The sequence below is a fragment of the Apis mellifera genome, linkage group LG14 (assembly GCF_003254395.2).
Source record: "Apis mellifera strain DH4 linkage group LG14, Amel_HAv3.1, whole genome shotgun sequence".
NCBI lineage: Eukaryota > Metazoa > Arthropoda > Insecta > Hymenoptera > Apidae > Apis > Apis mellifera.
Window position 1 is genome coordinate 6,205,364 of NC_037651.1, and position 23,236 is coordinate 6,228,599.

The following is a 23,236-nucleotide window of genomic DNA, read 5'->3' on the forward strand; positions in this document are numbered from 1 at the left end:
ATAAAACAAGCAAACAGAATTATTTATTCCGCGATTTATTCCTTTTCAAAAATATAAAGCGACCAACTCTCAAGATTCTAAAGATTCAAAAAATACTCTAATCGTAATTAAATTAATATTATTCCTCGTATAACAAATTAAAAATAAATGAAATGATCGATATCGAGTTATCTCGAGACATAACGAAGGGACGAAGCTTTCGCTCGTTTCATTTCACTTTTCTTTCTTTATCGTCGAGAGACGATTTTCAATTTAACCACGGCTGCAAATTATAGCCACGTTATAGATTACATCGATGAGGACGAGGGGCGATTTGTAACACGCACGCCGCGACGCATTCCTGCTTGTACAATTTCCACCAATTCCCCCTTTTCGCTACCCTTCGCCTATCCCTCTACCTCCCTCCAGAATAATTAGATAATTTTGACATGATAAACGATTCGCGTTGTTGTGAACGCGTAGCCGGCCCCAGCCACGTCCAAAAATTCTACGCCGCGTTGTCACGTTTAATGCCGGCATAAATGTTTAAACGACCGCGCCATATGCCTCTTAACGATCCTGCTTTTAACGTGAATTTGAATCGAGATTTATTTTATTGAGGATAATGAAAATTTGGACCTTTTTTGGAGAGGAAGGGTAGATTTCGATCAATCGAAAAGTTGTTGGAGCGCGACTCACCTTCAAATTTTTTTCTTTTTTTAACAATTAAGAAGATTTTCAATAAACAATTTTATAAAGGAAAAGGAACCTTATCAAAGTTTAGAAAAATTATCTATAAGAATACAGTTCTTCGAGTTTCGAGACTAATCTTTTGGATAAAGTTGGAAAGATCTTCGAGGAATGAACGAAACTTATTTACCCCAAAGAGGGTAAATTTTGGAAGAAAGAAACCCCTTGCTAGGAGAAAAGAAAAAAAGAAATCATCGCGCAACACGTTGGATCCGGTTTGGAGGATCCGTTTCCTCGAGGATGAAATTTTCAACTATCTCGTTTCGAAATGAAACGTGGGTGGTATCGTCGCCTCCTTTTCTCGGCGATCGCGCCAAGTATGGTAAAAGCGCGCTTTTCCAACGAGGAGAGACACACACTTGTGCGTGTTTTCCGCGGGACGAGAGAGAAAACAAAGCTTTCAGACGCGAAAACGGTACTTTCGACGTTTCGTCCTCGTTTCTCTGCAAAACCTTCCCCTTTCTCTCCTTTTTTTCCTTTTTCTTTTTTCTTCTTTCATACGAACACACCACGCGACGCCGTTTTACGTTCGAATTTAATAACGATATAAATTTTTGCTCTCTTTTCTTCTTCCTTTCTTTTCTTTTTTCTTTTTTTCTTCTCTTTTTCTCGTTCAACCCTTTCCGGTGTAAACGCGGAAAAAAATTCCGACTCTCCAGTTTCCCCAGACTTCTCCCGTTTTCACCGGCGAGGGAGGGGGGGAGAAATTGATTAACGGATGGGAAAAATGGAATGGACACTCGTGATCTCGGCTCTACGAGGTTTCCTTCCCGGCTATTTTATGGAAATGCATGTTTCTGGGTTAATAGAGCGTTTTTATCCATCCTTGCTGGATGCGGAATTATCCACGATGTTTTTAAAATTGTCTCTTTTTCGTTTTTCCTACCCGGTTTCGGCGTGTAACAGGAGTAGAATAAAATTCGTCCCCCCTCTTTGTCTTGAAAAATTATTATTAAAATCCCCTGGAATTATTCTTTTCAACGTTCAAATACTATTAATAATTGGAAATTGAAAATTGACTTCCTAAAATTATTAATACAATATTTTAAATATCTTCAATTATTGTTAAAAATCCACGAATGCGTTTGACAAAACCGTATTTTTAAAATGTAATTATCAAATTTACAAGAAAAAGTGAATGTATTTTATCGATTTTATTACACGAGAAGTGTGACACATTCGTCGACAAAAATATGAAAAATTATTGTACAATAATAATACGAAAAGTTGTAAAAAAAAAATTTTAGCGCAGAAGTAATTTACTCGCCACAATCTAAATTCAAAATATCACGAACGAAACGAGGTTTCAAACACAAACGCGATTACGCAATCGGCCAATACTCTCGTTTCCATTTATCCCTTCTCTCCTCCTCCTCCTCTTCTTTCTTTCTCCCCCTCCCCTCCTCCCGAAAACTCTGTCGCCCGTAACTCTCCACCATAAGAACGGGCGGCCGCCCGTGACGAATGCGTGTCGTGGTCCGGCCATCTCAATTTAGCGCGCGGTCCGTGACTCATTCCGCGTGGCACACGCGCCGCATTCCAACTTTACACACAGCTGGCCACGCCGCGCCGCAAATAAGTTTCGAAAGTGCTTTGATCAATTGTCACCGCGTGTAATCGCGCGCGCGTTCTTCTCGTCAAGAGCCGCCGCCAATCGGGGCTGAGAGGGGAGGGGAGGTTTAATCGACGAATTCGTTCCGATCCAACGATCCTGAATATCAATCACCCTCGATTTGCCACTTTCGACACAATCCGTGTTCGGCTCGTTTAAAAATTTGTTGGAAATATTGCTCGAGTTTTCTAGAATTTGTCTGGTAGGTTTGATAATCAATTAGATATTATTGACTCAAAGGAGGAATTTTAAGAATCTTGGTAATTTTATCCGATTATTATCGAATTCGAAGTGGGATTTTAATTAACTGTTGGGGAAGGATATAGAATTTGACGAGATTAATGTAAAATCGTGTGTAATTAATTATATTCAATCGATATCACTGCATCGAATCTGTAAAATTATTTTTACAGGCAGAGAGATTTAGGAAATTTTATCGAAATTTTTTATCCTCTAATAATATCTCTTTCGTTAATCCAATTTCTTCTCTCGGGAAATTATTCGAAATTGTTCTAAAAGTGAAACATACAAATAAAACAGTAATAAAATTAAATCAATAGATGAAAAGAATTCTAATTCTCTCCAAACGATGGAGTAATTTTTGGAGAAAAATTCATTCTACTGTATGTGAAGGAGCAAGCTTCCTCGCTTGGATTAACCGTGGATTCGACAGATTTTGAGCGGCGAAAATCGGCGCGATTGTTATTAATCGGAGGGGGAGGGGGCCATTTGGGAAAGCATTGTTCCATCCCGGAATGCGTGGATCAATCGTAATACGTTCCACCGTGTGTGCAAATATAAATTTTCCAGAAACTAATATTACTTCACTTAATCGCGCCCATATGAAATTGTCGAAATTCAATCCTGTGTAACTTGTAACGTAACCTAAAGCTAGACGAAATTTCGCGTTAGTGTTCACGTTAATTAAATCACGATGACTGCGAGGGATTAATTAGTTGTTACCGAACTCGATTCTCCGCGTATTTGTAGTTCGGTTACTGGGATCGCGTGCGTGTGTGTGTGTGTGTTGTTTATGTATTGTTGACGAGGGAGGGCAATTTTGAACGTGACCAGAGGGGAAATACACGCGGAAAAATATAACCACGAAGGATTCGTATTCTCCTTACCATCTTTCTTCCCTCCTTTTCATTTATTTCTTAATTCATTTTTCGAACGAATAATACTTTGAAGTATTTATTTATTTATTTATTAAGGAAAGTTATTTATTATGCACGAATGGTTGGACTGTAACTGAAGGGGAGAGGGAAAAAAATTAGTGCCATTTAGTGCCATTTAGATTATTACATCATCTAAGTGTAGAATTTGTGGAAATTGAATTGAGTTAATAATATATTGATTCACGATTAATTAATAAATGGCCAGTTTATAATTATAAAAGAAAGATGAAAGTTAATCTGTTTCTCAATTACCAGAATAATAATTAATTATAGATACGTGATCAAAGATTAATAATTTGGATGCGATTTATTTAAGATTATTCGGAACAATTGCTATAAAAGGATGGAAATTATCCGTGATCCGTGATATTCCTCGATTAGAACCGATTAATTATAAATGGGCCAAAATTGAATATGTTATTCAGGATGTCGGGTATAGCTATCCTATAATTTAAGATTGATTAATTAGAACTAGCGATAATTTATTTATAACCGTTTGGAATAGAAAGAAAAAAATTGTAAGAAATCGTATTGTCGATTCGTCAGATTACCGATAATCTCGATCGACGTTGCACCATCGTGGCGAATCAATTGAAACGATTAAAATTGAAATTCGATCTCGCACGAGGGGACTTTCGAGCGTCCAATCTGGAATATGTAGCACTTAGAATTTATAATCGAATCCAATTTTCAAATAACAATGTCACATAATCGATCTCTGACTTTAATTTTCCATTTTCTTTTCACTCCCTCCGCCTCCCTTATCACCCGTTCGTCGTTCCATCGAGAGATAATTCTCTCAGGAATTCATAGCCACTTTGAAAATATCAAACCGGTATTCAAAAGAAATATTATTATAATTTTTCGCGTTAATTTTTATTCTTTCGAAGGGGGGCAACAGATTTAACAATCAGACGCGGACGATTTGCGTACATTCGATTAATATTTGTAATATCGAGGATATTACCTTGTACGGTGTACAGAGAGGGCGGAATGTTTCTCATTTTACATTTTCATAACCAATAACTGATAAATTGCAATTAATAATACGATCGGTTTTCGACGAGACTCTTCGCTCCCGATTCATCAAATTCATCAAATTATTAATTCACGCGTGTTCCCCCGATCCACAAAATTCAATCGCCCGATTTTAATTCATAATTCGAAATAGGCATTTCAATTTTTCAATCAGTTTAAACTGCATGAAATTATTAATTAATATGTATATATATATATATATCTGCTCGGTATTATTATTTGACAATTCACTTCGTGAATAAAAATGTTTTTTTCAATTTTAATTACATATATAAGTTGTATGTAAGTTTAAAAAATCTTTAGTTTTACTTTCAAAGAGTTTTTTTAGTTTTACTTCCTATGGCAGTTAAATTCTTGATAATTTTCAAGTAAAGAGAGATCTACGAATTTAAAATTCATGCATTCGTGATAAACTAATGGACAAAATTTCCAACAATTTTAAAAAATAATCTTCGTTTTTTCCTAATCCAATGATCAAAAATTCTACGTAACTCCATATTAATCCAATTTCACAATTGTTAAAAATACTTTTCTAAATCCCTCTTGAATCAATTAAAAATAGATAATGAATGAACAAGTAAAATTTCCAACGATATTAAAATATCCACTCTTCGATGATCCAAATATTCGAAACCCATTTTACCATATATAAAATATTCAATGCGTAAATATTTATTTTTATCTCCAAATGTCCAAAAATCTAAAAATAATTTCCCTTTCCGATCTCGTATTTTTAACAAAAAAAAAAAAAAAAAAAACGAAAATAAAATGCACGGATTAATAGATTAATAATAACAATAATCATAGAAAGAAAAAAAGAAAAAAAATCCGCACGTTTCATAAATTATTAGATTCGAACGAGATGCAACAATTTCGATCGATTTTTCGGAAAATGAACCGGTTATGCATCTTGGCCCGCTCCTCCATGAATATTTATAAGCCCGCGTAAAGCATAAACAGACGTTAATTAATTATACACGGTCGGCCAACCGATCCTCCGATGTTTCGCCCTGGTTGTATCAACGGGGACCAAGAGAAAACACGTTATGCGCAAATTTGGAAAACGTTCGGGTGCAAATTTCGTGGAAGGGGGTGCGTTTGCATCGAACTCGTGATCGAAGCGTTTCCATTTTCGATCGTTCTTCCTACGCGCTATTTATAATAAGCGAACTTTTCGAGAAGAACAATGATGGAAGAGGGATTGAAGTTTGGGATAAAAAATAAAAAGTTTTGAGTCTCGAGGGGAGGCATTTATGGTTCAAAGAAGATTGTCTGAACCTTTAGATGAATTCTTCGACGATAATTGGGTGATTTTTCTTTTTTCATTGATGAAGATTATTATTGGGGAGTGAGATATCTTAAGAAAGATATATTATAGAAAGATATAAGATATTTCGTGATTTTTCCTAAAAGAATTCCTAGAAAAAGAAATAAAAAAAAAGATAGGTAATTACGAAAGGTAATTTAACTTTTAGAGATGTAACGTTTATCCAGTTTGATATTCAGTCAAAAATGACACAAATTTCTCGTATCAGTTCTAATATAGATAATATCTTTCGGACATAACGTTAGCATTCGACCTGTCTCTCAACTTCCATTTATTTTTCTCATCCTGCTCACATTGCTTCAAGTATTTTTCCTCTTCGCTCTCCACGCGAATATCTCTTTCGTCATTCGTCAAACGTCGCTCGATCACCTTTTCCTTTCCAAATCGAGTTAATCGAAACTACCCATCCCATCCTATAATAAAACGATGCTCCAAATAAAAAGAAAAAACAAAAACAATCTCAATAACAATAAAAATAAAACGTAGAAACGAAATCTATCGCTTTGCTTTACCTCGATAATTAACTTCGTCCCCCCCGATATTATTCGAGATTTAAAAAAAAAAAAAGAAGAAGAAGGGTGGAGGAAATGAAAAATTAAAATTTCAATATAACGAAGACAAAGAGGGATAAGAGGAGAAAATTCAGAGAGAGGAGAGGCGAGCTCTGAAATGAGAAAGTCGGCGCAATGTGGAAGTCGAAGAAAAGGAGGAGGGAAAGGGGGGAGGGAAGGGGGAATGAATATTTGAGCGGTGATATGTGCTGAGGTGTGGGCGAGAGGCTGGGGAACGGTGATACGGAGGGAAAAAGAAATGTGTGCATCGGAGATGAGGGGAGGAAATGAGAGAATGCGTGGTGCATCGTGGGGGAGGGGGGGGGGGGCCACTTCCGCCACGATTTACAATTCCATTTCACGCGGGGTGGGATGACTCTTTCATCGACTCTGCGACGCGTTAACGCGTGGATAAAAACTGCGCGATCACGCGACTATTTAAGAAGAAACGCGTGTACGTAAATGGCGGGGCAATAATGGCGCCACTCTTTTTCCTTTTCTTCTTCTCCTTTTCTGGGAAACAATTATGAGGGATGTATGAATACATTTTGTATCTGGTAATTAAACTTGGAGAATTCCAAGTTATCTCGAATTTTATTTCCACATTTCGAGTGTGGGTAAAGATTCTTTTTCTTTTTTTTCTTTAATTGTAAATTTTATGCGATGATCAGTATTTTTTTTTTTTTTTTTGATTAGAGGATGTTTGTATTTATTTATTTATTTATTTATTTATTCTTTTTTTTGGGGGTTAGAGCAAAAAGAATTATTTTCACGACGAGGGAAAAATGTTTTTCTTCTTTGTTACAAATGGCTACTTGCGTTCTACCGGTCCTCTTGGCAAACATTCCGAGAATATAACCTTCTTTTTCGAAATTAATTTGCAAATGTCACGATCTCTCGCAATTTTTATTCGATCTCCACCCGAATTATTATCACACGTACGTATTTCCCCCTATCTCCTCTCGTTTATCCTTTTCTAGAACAATATCCGTTATCACATTTTAATATTTTTAAATATCGCGTTTCCGCCCCTGTAAATAATAGGCTTCGCGATATCGAGCCCGAATCGAATAACGATTTTTATGGCTGCGTTGATCAAATATAATGTAATGAAAGGAACATTTTATCGTGGGAAAAAAAAAAGAAGAAAAAAAAAAAAAAAAAAAACCTATTAAAAACTGATCTCCATCCGAACGAGGCGCATTTTCATATAAATTCGCGATAAGCTTCATATATTGCGCGGATAGAAATTTACAAATAAAAATGAGGGGAAAAAAATTAAAAAAAAAAAAAAAGAAGAAGAAGAAGAAGAAACCTGCAGACCTATTCCATATATATTTCGAATCGTTTTTTCCCGGAGATATATTCAGAAAGATCGATCTCATCTTTAAAAATGTCTGTTTAACCGGATTACTTTCGCAATACCACAATCCTGTTTATTTCTACACCGTGCAAACACATGACTCATCGAAGTAACAAGTCGTTCCTTAACCATTACGAAATTATTTTGGCTCGTAATTTGTCACTAAGATACATAAGTACATCGTTAAATCGCTTCGCAATTTTCGATAAACTAGAACGTGCACACGGAAACGGCAAAGGTCCAATAATAACCGATTCTTGCGCAATATCAATCCCTTAACGCGAAACCCTCCATAATTTTTACTCTAACTTTTTTTTTTCTTGCTAATATAGACATTTTATAGAACGCGATCCAAAAATATTTCGATTCTTTTTGGAAAAAAAAAAGGAAAAACGTAATTTTGTTTTTCTAATTGTTTATCAATATAAATATTCTCTCTACCTTACAATTTGAAAAATTAAGAAATAAAGGATGCTCTTACGAAAAATAAATATCGAAGGATTGTTTTAGAGTAATAAAAAATTAAGAATAAATAAATAAATAAAGAACGAAAATCTTACGAAAAATTTCATTGCAAATTTTTTTTTATTTTTTTCCGTGACATGGATATTTCTCTCTGAAGAAGAAGAAATATTTTTTCCACCCCCATAGGGATCGCGCATTCGATTAATTTCGAAATCGATCGAGCACCGGCGTCGAAGAAATTCGCCACGAAAAGATTCGAAGCCACGAGAATCGAATAAGTTTCCTCCTACTTTCCAATGTATCCATATTTTTATCTTGTATTCGCTCTTCGTTCGGCCATCACCGCGGATATAAAAGTCAAAACGGGAAACTCCTCCCTCTGCTGAGAATTCGCGTATTGCTCCCGGTGGAGCCACACTTTTATTTGCATAACCGAAAAATAATATCAGCGCGGAATGCATTGAATGATAATGTTCCAAGATAGGGGCCGGTTCCCTCCATTAATTCACCGTTCAATATGAAACCCTGCAGCGGCATAGATAATAGAGAAGATGTAATTTTTTGAAAAACTGGCTCCAAGTTCGAGTAACGAGATAAGGATGTTCCGATTCGAATCGTTTTATCGACAGAAAGAGAGAGAGGAAAATTTTGTCAATGGATATTATCGGTTATACGATGTGATAAAATTGAAAGAAATTTTTAATCCTCGTGTATTATATATCTTTATGCAATTATTGGGCCGAGAATATTTCAAATCCCTGTGTATAAGTTTCTTCGATCGTATCGAAAAAAAAATTTCTAGATCGTTCCGAAAATCGCGAATTCATCCAATATACGAAATCCTATTTTTCGAAAGGAAACTCAAATTACACCCAATTTACCAAACATTTCACGCAGCCACAATATTCCAACGCGTACACAACATTACCTAATCATCACATCACCCAAACAACCCATCCGCAACACAATCATCATAATCTCAAATCCCCTCGACCGGCACGTAACAACAAGCAAACTGACATCAGTCGAGACATCAAATCCTCCCGAGACCCTCCCCTCCCGAGATCCTCCGCCATCCAAGGAGACAGACTCCACGCGACGGCCTTACCGACCTAAAATTACCGACCGAGCGAAAGATATTTATGGTCACCGCTACCTAAAATTATTGTGGCTAGGGAAATTCAAACCGATACTAGGTGCAACCGGTGCTCTGCGGCTTGCGATACAAGCGGCCAGGTGTATCCACACGAACGCACCACCGTCGTATGCATCGATGCATACCACGTCCATCGACGAATACGGTACGTGTGTGTGCGTGCGTGCGTGCGTGCGTGCGTGTATCCATGCGTGCGCACGGCGTGTTACGCGGCGTCGTGAGCCGATTTGCTTAATCCATTCGCCAGTTCCGCGTGTAATGGACGTTACACAGTCACATGTGACTGATGAGCCAACATGGACGAGGGGAGGGAGGGAAAGGAGGGGGGAGGAATCGGAGAAGCTGGAGGTGTTTCAAAATTTCCCGAATCCCAAACACGTCTCTGATGAACTTTGTCTATTGTTAGCATAAATCGGCTACCTTCTCCGGGGGATGATGGGGCAGAAATTGGCCAGGGCGCCGCCATTGTTGCGCGATCATCGTCATAAATCATCGAGTTCACCTGCCATCCTTTTGTTCACCTGCCCTCTTCGCCTCCTCTCAATGTACAATTTTCTTTCTTGAAATTTCTTTCTTTTTCTTCTCTATATTGTTGTTTATTCGTTTCTTTCCTTTTCTCTCTTCTTTTTTTAATTGGATTTTTCATGGAGACTATTAGGAAATCGAGGATCGATACAATCGATCAAAATTGAGACAACGGGATCGATCCTTGGAATTTTTGCTTGGAGAAGTATTGCAGTATCGTTGTAATCAATTACATTGGATTATTTGTACTTATTTTGTATATCATAGCGATTATTCTACTTTCTTTTCTCTTGTAATTGTGCGTCTTTTATAACGAAATCAACGATTTCTTTCAGAATCTTTCTTCTTCCTCTTCTAATTGGAAGAGCTTTTATATATACGTACAGAAGAAGTAGATCATTTGACAAACGAGAATAAAGTTAATAGAAATCATTATATCACGTATATAATTTTCTTTACAGCATCGAGGTGCCAGGGAGAGAATTTTGAATTATCGATATTCCAATTCTGGCGCGTGAGATGCTCAGATATGGTGCGTGATTCTAATTTTCACGATGACAGAAACTCGTTTATCGATTGTCTATTTTCTCCAACGCCGTCTCTATTATCAGAGACACCTAACGCGCGAGAGGAGGAAAAAGGAAAAATATTTGCGTCGAAAACGTTAAACTCGAGGATGCAAAAATAACCTGTAAAATTCTCGCTGAAGCGAGTATCGATTCGTGGCGGGGGCCAGATCGATCCCCGCTAATTTTAGGATTTCCTATTCGCACGCCGCCCCTGTGCATCGGTCGGCGCAATTATATATACGAGATCGAAGCCGCAGGTTGCGATGCGCTCGCTGGTTGGAAAGCGATACAGCCCAGCCGTGGGCTGGGTTCTCTTCACGGTTCTTTGCCCCTGATTAGCAACGAAGGAAGGCTCGAGAAACGAGCACGGTGTATACACATAAGACGTAACGCCTCGCCACGTTTAATTGGCTTGTCACCTATCGACGTAAATGGCGGCCCCATGTTTGACGCGTTGCACGTCGAATTAAATCACGCGTTCAATTTGGCAGCCGGGCTAAGTGTTCCGCAACGGAGGAGAGGAGAGCTTGTTAGTGTTTTCACGCGCTCTGAAGAGAAACTGTTTCGCTCCCAAGACGAATGGTACGATTTTATTAAACTATTAAGCGGTAAATTTTCCACCTATTTTTCACGTTCCGATTACGTAAATGCTTTTTCATAAATTGTGTATACAAGGGAATTTTTATTCTTTATCGTGTTTGATGATGTATGAGATTGTTTCTTTTTTTTTTTTTAAATAATTGAAGGGAATTTTAGAATGACAAAGCATTAAATTTTGTACTTTTTTCTTAATATTTTGAGAAAGATAATTTAGAATGGATGAAATGGATGATATGTTTGATATTTTGGAAAAAGTTCTTTTGGTAATTACATTTTTTGTTTAATAGTTAAAATGTATTAAGTTCTTTTCTTTTTCTTTCTGAGAGAAATTTTTATTTCATATTTGGAATATCTGAGATTTTAAGAAGTAAAGTTGTATTGAATTACTACTCTTTTTTTTTCATATCATATTTGAAATATTTGGAATACTTTTATTACGCAACGAGTCGAGGGAACAATTAAAAATTTATTTACATTTCGAAATTTTTGGAATTCTATTGTCGTATCGCGAATTATTAAAAAATTGTTGACCGCCTTGCAAATTGCAAATATTTGTGGCCATTCGGGATTTAAATTTACATTTAGTTTAAACAAATCATGTCGTCGTTTAACGAATTAAAAAAAAAAAAAGAAAAAGAAAAAAGAAAAAAAACTGTTTCGTCGAAAATCTTGTTTCACTTGGATCAAACGCGCGGACACGAAGCGAAAACGCTTTGGAGAGTTGTTAAACACGATTGAAGTTATCCATTATTAATTCGACGAATATGCCACGGCAATTATTTAAATGACATCGGTCGGACAGTTGACTCGACAACGCGCGACACTGCCAACGCGTCTGTCACTCAATTATGTAAAATTGTGATACATTGCTTCAATCCTGTATTTATGCCTTCTCACCTGTCATCAGACAGCGTTAATATTCCATCTTACGTAATTACTTTCATCCCTGAGAAATTGAAAACGTCTTCTTTTACCAATCCATATTTGTATTCAAAAAATAATAATTATGTCGAAGAAAAAGAGAGAAAGAAAGAGATTTAAAAAGATTGAAATTTCAAAATTTTGAAATTAATCGAGAACATATTTCTATTGGAATAATTATTGACATAATTATTTCTTTTATTCCATTTGTTATTTTTGTTTCTCGTGTCTCGATATTTATTATCCTCTGATTTTTCTAGAAAAGTACAAATTCTTATTAACAATGAATATACTGTGCTTCTCTTATTCCCTACATATCATTATGGAAATTAATATTCACTTTCAAAATGAAGAAAATTTATTTCCAAGATTTCCAAATAACTAAACCTTCCAAATAAATTCACCTCTCTTCATTCCAAGAAAGTATTATTCATTCCAAAATAATAATGTTTAACTCTATTAAAAAAAAAAATAAATAAATACCCACAAAAGGAAAGAACTCTTTACCTTTATGAGAATGAAAATCGTTTTTTCATAAACAAAGGAAAAGAAAAGGAAAAAATTATTCGATTAAACGATTTTCATTCTCATAAAGGTAAAGAGGACAGGTGCGGCCGCGATAAAGAATCATCATTGAAATATTCGAAACGCTCGGATCGTTTGATCATGCGATGAAGCGCGAGCAAGAATTTTCTGTACGTCAAACGTGACAAACGACCGCAATTCGAACAGTGGTGGAAGGAGGAGGAGGAATGGAGGGGGGAAAACAAAATTATTCGATTTAAACAACCGATTCTCATCTCCCTCGAATCGCATAGCGAAAAACTTCGGATGAAACGAATTTTTTATTTTCATTTTTATTCCTTCTCTATCTCTCTCTCTCTCTCTCTCTCTCCTCAAATCCGTTTTGTTCGGCATCACTGGCTCGCCATTTCCTGGGGGTGCGAAATTATATTTAACTGCCAACGTGAAAACACGATAAAAAATTTAAACTCGGCCCACCCCTATCGCCGCCACTATCGCCGCCACAAACGCGATAATAGTCGGAATCGTAAATCCTGCCTTTTGACGGGATCTATTATAATTACGTTTAATAAATCGATTTTGGTAAACCTGGTATCGGGTATCATTGGTATCAATCCGTCGCGAATCCGTCGAATTTTGTGCAAATTTGTGGGGATATGGATAAAATTACACGCAGAGAGAGAGAGAGCGAGAGAAATATATAAAATCGTTTCTAATTTTGGAATTATTTTTGATCATTAAATTTGACGAGATACATTTTTCCATTTTTCCAAAAGCAAGAAACGTTTCAATCTTTAATTTCTATTATTAACGAAGAAATGGAATGGAGAGACGATTTAAACAAAAATAGCTACTTCTACACTGGTTGATTTTGAGAGATTCTCTTGTTCGTTTCCAGCTGCAACTTGACACCGATATCCATACGACGAAACATGGGTCGAAAATACGGGGAAAAATTCGAGAAAAATTTTTCCAACGACGCATGAAAGGAAAAAAAAAATAGTCCAACTTCACAGAAGCGCGTTGCTCATCCACTGTTGCCAACTTGAACGTTCCTCGGTGACGCCTCGAGGGGCGAAAGAAAAAAAAGAAAGAGAAGAGAGAAAGAGGCAGGGGGAGGAAAAAAGAAGATACACAAGGAGGAGGAGAAGACGAAAACGAAAGGGAAGAGGAGGAGAAGAAACGAGCAGGGCGTCTAACAGCTTCCACAGAGACGTTTAAAAGCGAAGAGGCGCGAGGAAGCATCTGCAATTCTCACGTGTCGGTAAAGTTGTCGGGCCAACCAGTTGCGCGCATTCTCACTGCACTTCATACACCCCGATGCCTGCTGGGTCAAGGTAAAACTTTGCGAAAGGAAACTTTGGAAAGCGCGCTCGAAAAAGGGGTGAGGGGTAAGTTTGTCAGGGAGGAAGTTGCGCTAGAAATGTTTCCACCTTTTCTTAACATCCCTCCCCCTCCATCCTGCTTTGGAATAATCCGGAAATCTTTTCCTTACCTTCGGCTAAACGTGAAATTACTCTTTTGCTTGTTTCACGGATGAAATCTGTCTTCTTTCTTTCTTTTTTTTTTTTCTGTTTGGAAAAAGATTTATGGTTCGAGATTAATTGAAATATGGTAAATGTTGTCGTTTAATCGGTCTATTTTGAGATTTTAATTTATGTAGTTTGGCGTCAGAGATATTTCCACGTTGCTAATTCTGATTTATACTTGGATATATGATTATTTTAATAATTGGATAAATTCCCTTACCGAATTTCCTTCGTAAAGAATAATTCTTAAAACGTATCTCTTTAAAAGAAATAACAAAAATAAATAATTAATCCTGGACACAAACATGGACACGTTCAATTTACGAATAAATAATAGTAATCACTTTTCCAATTCTTATTTTGGAATCGGACAAATTTTCAAATTTCTGACAAGGTTTGTTGTACAAAACAAAAACGAAGAAATAAACATTTCAAAATTTCTCTAACGAAATTAATTTAATCCCACCCCCTCCCCTTCCTCCGCAAAAATAAAGCAAAAGATAATTTCGTACAAATTATTTATCCTTCAGTGTTTGAAATACGAAATGGAAAAAGCAGTAAAACGGTGCAGAGTTAACATTTTAATACCCGAATTTAAACAGTTCCCTGGCAATCGGGGCCAGCGATACCCCCGGAAAAGAGCAAGTGCAATTTATGAAATTATTATTTGTCGCGTCGTACGAAGCGAAAATCTATACCATTATTAAAACTGGAAAACAGCAATTTTTTACCGGTAACATTTTAAAGGATTTTTACGCGCGTGATAGGGGAGGGAAAAAAAAAAAAAGAAGAAAAAAGAAAAAAAAAATTTCGGTATTAAAGTGACGATCAATGGCGACATAAACCTGCCTCATACTGTTAATTCGCGCGCAACGATGAACCTTTCCACGAACACGTTGCGTGCCGAAATATAAATTATCTTTTTTTCCAAAAAAAAAAAAAAAAAAAAAAAAAGGAAAAAAGAAATATTATCCTCGTTTAATAATTTTATCTATGACACAATTTGTTGAATTATTATTTATAACAATGTTTTGTGAACTGAATTAATATAATAACCAAGTGAAATTTAAATAAATTTAATTATCAATCGGATCGAGCAATTTAGAATTGTAATAATTTTAACGATGAAATGACGAAGGAAATTTTGCGAGAGATGATGAAAAATTGAATGAAAGTTTCGTATAATTGATAAATTATATAGAAAGTATCTCAAAGTTGTAACAATTATCGTAAGATTGACGATGAATTTAGAATAGAATTTTGAACAAAATTGGAGAAAAAAAAAATTGAGAAACTCGCGTGGTAAAACGAAAGTTTATAATCTACATTGTCACTTGTCAATTTACCAATTATTAGTCATTGGACAGACAAGGGATGAAACATTTTTCTTTTTTTTTTTTTTAAATATACATCGAAATACGTACACGGCCGCGTCGAATGTAATTTAGAGGCGAATTCGAGGGAAGAAGTGGCAAAGTGAATTTCGAAAAATTGTGAATTGTGAACGGCGAATAGATAATAGAATGCCGTTTCGATGAAACGGAATTTCGTCTAATCAAAAATCGTCAAAGGAAGTAGCACGAGCGAGGTAGAAGATCAAATTTATCGAAAATATCGATCAAGATTCGTAGGGGGGGGGGGGGAGGAAGATATCAATTTAATTCCACTGGAGTCACAAAGAAAGAAAGAAAGAAAAAAAAAAGAAAAAAGAAGGAAATAATCGAATCGAAATGTTTCCTTTTTCGGCCAATCGTAACGACGACGTATCCACATACCGATGCGGCTTAGACGAGGCGAGGATAATTAAATTTCCAGAATGCTCGAAGCATGCAAAAAGCATGGAAACTCTCTCGACAAACTGTCTCGTTTGAATCGTTGGCTACCGGAGTCGGTAAAGCATCGAGTTGCGAAACAATGGAGGCGGTGGCGCAAATTTTCAATTGCGATGAGTAAACTCTTAACAAGCAAAGTGTCAGTGGAACGATAGAAACCGCTAATGTTATTCCCTTTTTTTCTTTTTTTTTTTTTTAACGAGCTATGTTGTTAGTTAAGCGATGAACGATGAACAATACGCAAAAAACACGGTTCTCCCCTCCCCTCTCTCTCTCTCTCTCTTTCGCGAAAGAGAAAAATTGATGAAATTAATTATCGAGTGTGGCAGAAATTATTCGAACCGGGCCGTGTAAGAGAAGGATGTTATGATTTCATAAAAATTTAAAGAAGCGGAAAAAACAATTCGTTCGATCCCAGGCACGCTTCGAAAAATATTTTTCAATGAGATCAATTCTGATTTTATAATACGATATTAATTTTTATTTAGAGAGGGGAAGATAGAAGAATTCAAATGAACGAATGTCTAGACGTATTACACATTTCATCAAATATGGATTCGTAAAACTTGATTTCTTTTTTCTTTAAATCCAATATTAATAATTAACGATAAAGTTCGTAAGCGTGCAATTATAATATCGACGAAAAAAAAAAATATATAAAAACCAAGATAGAAGAAGAACGAAATCAAACGAAGACGAACACAGAAGAAAAGTAAAAAAAAGAAAAAACAAGGAAAGGGAAAAAAACAACAAATTAATTATCCAAGTAATTATCCAAATTAACGAATCCCTGTAAAAAAAGATCGATCGAATCTCGTTTCCTTTCCACGAGTTGAAACGCGGTCAAACCTCTCTCCAAAATGACACGGGAGCATTCCCTGTTTCCTTTTTTCTTTTCTCTCTCTCTCTCTTTCTCTCTCTCTCTCTCTAGCCCAACGGCAACGTTGAATAACGGCCGACGGCCATGGAAATTCATTGAAGACGAGAGAGAAGCCGGCGTGCAATTAGTTTTTCCACACGCAGAAGAATGCGGCGGTTACCAATCCGTCGTCGGAGAATTTAATTTTGTTACGCACAGAAAGGAATGCCGCCGTCCATTCCCCTCCCCTCCCCTCCCCTCCCACCCTCTTTTTTCCTCCAACTTCCATCCACCCGGATGGAATCCTCCTCGACACGCGGGGAAGAAAGAGGAAAAAGAAGCGCGGAGGGGGAAAAGGAGGGAGGAAGGCAAACGAGGTGGACGATCGTCATTTGAAAATAGAATCTGAAAATTAAATGGACACCGGCTCTGGGATCGATCGATCGATCGAGTCCTTCCTTCCACATATTTGTCTACCACGCGGCGGCTTCTATCTCAGGCTTGTGTTTTTACGCTGAATTTTTCCTGCCAACGTGCACGTACGCCTGCCTGGTATCGTCGAATGTTTTCCAAGTGGAAGTTCCAGCGCAAAATATCAAAATATTCCCTGTAAAATTGTAACGGGACCGTCGAGGTGGATATCGATTGTTCGAAATCCGAGAAATATCAATTTTCTCTCTCTCTCTCTTTTTCTCTCCCCTTTTTTTCTTTTACTTTTGTTTCGGGGAGACGTGAGAATAGGTAAGTTGGTAGAGCAAAATTGGATTTGGAGATTTGTCGAGCGTATGTGCGATTTGTTGGAACGTTCCTTTATCATTCTCTCACTTTAATTATCGTACTTTTTTGTACGTTTATTCGTTCGAATTATTTTAATTTATAATCGAGGCTCGAATATACACTAATAAACGTAATATTATATATCAATATAGAATGAATTAATAATTTTTGAAGAAATAGTTCTTGACCTCGATTAATTAATTATTTTATTTATACATTAATATCTTACCTATATCCTATACTTTAATTTTAAACTATTCTCCAAGCCATTCTATTATACAACGAGGAATATTTAAATCTAATCGATCATTCTGTTCAACATCTACCAAACAAATGTTCAAATTTCGCGAAAATTTCACTTCTCCTCTTTCAATTAATCATAACCTTTCCCCAGCCCAATTATTCCTCCTGTTCCTGTCACCGATTCCAGACATACGATTCCTGTACATATGTCTGGACGCCTACTCAGCTGCGGTCAGTTTCAGTGGGAAAGAAGTTGTCCCTGGGAAGGGGAGGGGGTCCATTTTCTGTTCACAGGGGAGCTGGGAAGGAGGGGCGGGGATAGAGAGGCGCTCTATTCACCGGTAACAAAAGGCAATCACCGTAGAAGTGGTGGAACCGTCATAAGTTATCGGAATCGGCGCCGATATTTTGCGTGAGGAGAATTTCCAAGGATGGCCGAAGTCTCTCTCTCCTTTGACGATCTTTAAGAATCGCCTCGTTCACGAAAGTGATTTCACAGGGGGGGGAGTGTCACGCTGTTATTCAACCGAGCAGAGACATTTTCGATAACCGATACATACTTCTCTAGCACTTTTTAACGAGGCCAACTCCGTTCCAGAACAGTTTCGACGGGCAAACTTGGAGGAATCGTGATTTCGCACGTGTTCCTCTATATTTTATCCTCGTTAATTCAATTTGGTTTGGTTTGACCGAGTTTGGAGTATCCTTGAAAGAGATAATTTCAAAAGGTTTTCCTTTAAACGAATTTTCGATTTATCTTATAATTTTGATTCACGATTTATCGAGGATATTGTAATGATTTGACTAAGTTTGAAGTAGTTTGAGTAAATTATAGTAGATTTTTCGATTGAATTTTGAATTTATAATTTTAATTTAGGATTTAAAAATTTGAATCGTCGATTTATTGAGGATATTGTAACGATTTGACTAAGTTTGAAGTAGTTTGAGTAGATGAAAGTAGGTTTTTCGATGGAATTTTGAATTTATAATTTTAATTTAGGATTTAAAAATTGGAATCGTCGATTTACCGAGAATATTGTAGCGATTTGACTAAGTTTGAAATAGTTTTGAGCAAATGATGGGTAGATTTTTAAATAAGGTTTTGAAGTTAGCTTATAATTTTGACTTGAGATTTAAAAATTAGTATGGAATATTTAATTCTTCGAGAGTAATAAAGTTTACGACTTAGAAACGCTATTTCAAGTGTAATCCAATTACTTTATACAAATTTGAATGACGTTGAAAATATATTTATATCAAATATTGATAATTCTAATATTTCTCTTATTTTTTTAAGGAATTTGGACAAGTTTGAACGAATTTTCCACCATAAATGGAATTATTATTACCATCGAAGAATTAAAAAAAGAATTTCGATCATTCTATTTTAATATTCCAAGGATTAAGTCTCTCTCCTCCATTTTTTCTATTTTTTAATGAAGCCCAGTTTGAACGAGTAAATATTTTTTTTTCTTCTTCTTCTTTTTTTTTTTTTTCACCATATAATTTCGCATACAGTGGAGAGAAAAGGAAGGAAACAGGCGGAATTACGGAAGTTTTCTCGGTGCTCATTGATTAAAGAACCGAAGAGCCTGGAGAGAAAAGAGGCTGCGTTTCCAAGACTTTCCTTTTTGTTTAAATATTTATGCCTCGTCTTTTTCATATTGTTTCCCCGCGTTTTTTATGAATTTCAACTGAAACGTCTGATTAATTAAACTGCCTCCCTTCGTCTTACCATCTTCTTCCTTTGACATTCAACGACAAACAGCATGGATTTTTAAATTAAGACAAGATACTCTATCGGGAATAAATTAAGTTACAATCTCTTTTCCACCGAATACACCGTTTCACCGATCCTTTTCTTTCTTTCTTTCTTTCTTTCTTTCTTTCTTTTTTTCTTTTTTTTTTTATCAGGAAAGAGCAAGTTAAACATTTAGAAAATTACCTGTCAAACGCACAATGTCTCTGTGATGTTTCGTTATATACTTTTAGCCGAGTCGCGCCTGCGAATTTTATATTTCATTTCTGTCAGATTTTTCGCGAAAAATCGATATTTTAATTTTTACTATGGATAATTAAATAAGTTTGTTTCCTTTCCCTTTTAAAATTAATTTTAACGATGAATAAAGAGATTAAAAGTAAGGTAATTTTCATTTTTATTCTTCTCGTGGATGGTTGAATAAGAGAATAATGGATTTTTATCTCGACCATCATCTTCGATCCGAGAACATTAACCGTTTCTCCATTCCTTCGTTTCATTTTCGAAGAATAATACACTCATTCCATTATACTTTTCCAAAAATTAGAAAAATAATAATAATAATCTCTCTCACAAATCCACTGAATATTTAACAAGACTCGGTGAGAAATAAAATTAAATCAAAAGCTCGAAATTGCTGTCGATTCGTTTCAACAAAAATTAAATAACGAGGGAAAATGGAGCAGCGTATTTGATTAATTTCTCGTTTCTTTGATATCCTACCTCTTGATATTTTATCAAACCCAAGGAATCTTTTTCTATTATTTAAAAACGTTTAATTACTCAGAAAATAATCACACACCATCTTCCCTCGTTATTTCAACGAAGATTAAAAATACGAGGACGTTTCTTCCATCTTCCACGCGCCTTCCATAATTTCTTCGCCGATGAATGCATTACAATCGGGCGAAAAGGAAAGAAAATCAATCGTCCCAACACATCCCATCGAACCCGGGTCACTCGTTTTAAATTCCAAACAAGACAGACACCGATGGCTGCCAATAGGGCGCGTTTCAATCTCCCTCAAAGTCTTCTCTCGATTCCTTCGAACCACTCGAACGGGAAACCCCCGATAAAGAGGCGCCTGTGTCGCGACTATTCGTCGACTAATCGACCATCACGAATAATAAACGGCATCTTTGACGATCTTGGAGGAGCGTGGCTTGAATCAACATCATCAGACGCGGCTGGATCGGGATGTAATTGCACAGACTTACGATTTAATGGTCCACTCGACGCTCGGACCCTGTATAAATCGGCTCGACTTGTCCTCCTCCTGTCTCGATAAAAATCACCCTCCTCGACGATTGTCGGATCGGTGGATCTTTATGCTGCGTCCATATCGGCGGAGAAATTGGTTGGGAAAGCAGCAATTCGGATTAAGGATTATTGGATTTGTTAAAGATTCAGGATGGATACTTTATTTTTTATTCTTATAATAAAACGGCGGTAATTGTTTATCGTGTGATCGATTGAAAAATTTCTGTGAACGATACGCAAAAGATGAAGAATGATTGGGGAAAAAATTGGAGACGGGATCGAATATTTTGATTGAAAAATTGAATTGATATCGAAAAATTTCTTTGGTATTTGGAATTACGTGGATACTTTAATAAAAATTTCCATAGGGATGAGGTTCCAAAAAAGAAATGGCAATACGAGACAAATCAAAGATGGATCGCATCTGGAATGGGTACTGGAATTCCAAAATTTTCCAAAAATTTCGAATCGATCGCCGTTTGTATTCCACAAGAATTCGACGAGAATTTAATAAGAAGAAAGGGATGGCGGTGATCGATGTGGACGCTGCATTAAGCATCCACCGGGGTCAAATCACGAGGCTGGCTCGTGAAAATTGAGAATACAATTTCTAAGCGGTTCGAGGATGAATATTAAGTCGACTCCACTCCTCCTGCTTGCCTCGATGCATTAGAATAATCACGGCTTCTCGCAGATCGGATTTCAGATTACAACATTTCGACTTGGCGATCATCGAGAGACGATTCGTCGATCGCGAGGAATTATATTAAGATGATTATAGATATAATACATTGGTTCGTTAATATTTATTTGGAATCGTTGCTGGATTGGATCGATAATATTCACGATTGAACTCGAATCGAGCCGAGGCAAAATCGCAATTGTTTCATTCATGATTGGATCCAAGATTAAACTAACGCCGGAATTTAACACTATTACTACTTTGCATGATGATAAAATTGCCTGAAACAGGCTGAAATTTGATATTTCATCGATCCCCGTGTATGTTTAACACGATAAAAATATATAAATAATTAGAATATTCATTATGACTTTAAAAAAAATTTAACAGAATTTTCCCTGGAAATATTTTTACAATTTAACAATAATCCTTTACTACAAATTGTTTTCTTATTAATCGGGGCACAGGATGAAAATATCTCATCCATACATTGAAAAATATAATTTATAACCTTCCTAAACACAATTTTATAATTGAACTTTCAATTTCCATTCCAAAGAGAAAAACGTGACTCTGCATACAATTTAAATAATAACAAATCCAATAAAAAAAGAGAAAAAAAGAAAAGAAACGCAACGCTAATAACAATCCCTTCCCCCAAAAATTCAAAAACCTATCTAATCGAATTTTTGCAATTTAACAATTTAATCCTTTACTCTGTACTACAAATTATTTTCTTATTAATCGGATGAAAATATCTCATCCATATTTTGAAAAATATAATTTATAACCTACCCTTCCTATCCTTATATCCTAAACACAATTTTATAATTGAACTTTCAATTTCCATTCCAAAAAGAAAAACGTGACTCTGCATACAATTTATATGATAACAAATCCAAAAAAAGAAAAGAAACGCTAATATCAATCCCTCGTCCCAAAAATTCGAAAACCCATCGAATCACTGAGCTATCCACGTTGGGATAACCGAGTGTCCAGATCCAATTCGGGGCGAAATTATGGAAAGGAAATAGGGAAGTTTTTAGCGCGGTAATGACTTTCCGGTAAATTAGAATCGATAAGCGGCATCGGTGTACCATTTCTAGATCCCCGCTAACGATCTTTTTGCCCCCCCTGTCGGTCGAAGGGTGGCAAACATACGGGGCAAAAAAAGGGAGGGGGATGGAGGTCACCTAGTCAAACGTGCCCCTCCTTCCGCCCTTCCGCCTCTCCCCTCCCTTTTTATCACTTAGACAGGTAGCAAAAATTTCCACATTCGTTTCACGACTTGTGCGGACAATGATTTTCCGCAGAGGCAGCGCGATTATTAATGCGAGAAGTTGAAAGGGGAGGGGAGTTGGGTGGCGACAAAAATTCTCCAAATCGCTCCCAGAGAACGCTTTTGTCCAGATTTTTTTAACGGTTAACGACTCTGGTTTGTTTGCTTTAAAAAAATACAAATTCTGGAAATTCTTAGCCTCTGAAAAAAAAAACCTTTCCCTTCCTCGTCTCTCCCCTGCAAATTGGGTTACACAAATATTTCCAAAAGCTAGGTAATCCTCCCTCCAGACCTGAAATTGTTTCTTCTCTATCTCTCTCTCTCTTTCTTTTCGTTTTCGTTTCTTAATGTGTTTCAGTTTCTTTTTTTTTTATTCTTTCATCAGCTTATCAGATTATTTTTTAACTAGTCGACGTTTCGATTGGAAAATATGTGTTATTCTTCTTTCTTTCGATTT

The 23,236-nt window shown here is 36.3% G+C and overlaps 1 protein-coding gene and 1 long non-coding RNA gene across 7 annotated transcripts in view; one reads left to right on the top strand and one right to left on the bottom strand.

Moving 5' to 3' along the window:
• LOC726153 overlaps positions 1 to 23,236 on the bottom strand; it is a 301,298-nt gene that overhangs the window by 171,889 nt on the left and 106,173 nt on the right. The window lies entirely within an intron of this gene.
• On the top strand, positions 9,563 to 13,648 carry LOC102654440. Its single transcript, XR_003306024.1, has 2 exons — positions 9,563 to 11,095; positions 13,458 to 13,648. It is a non-coding gene; the product is annotated as an uncharacterized LOC102654440 (long non-coding RNA).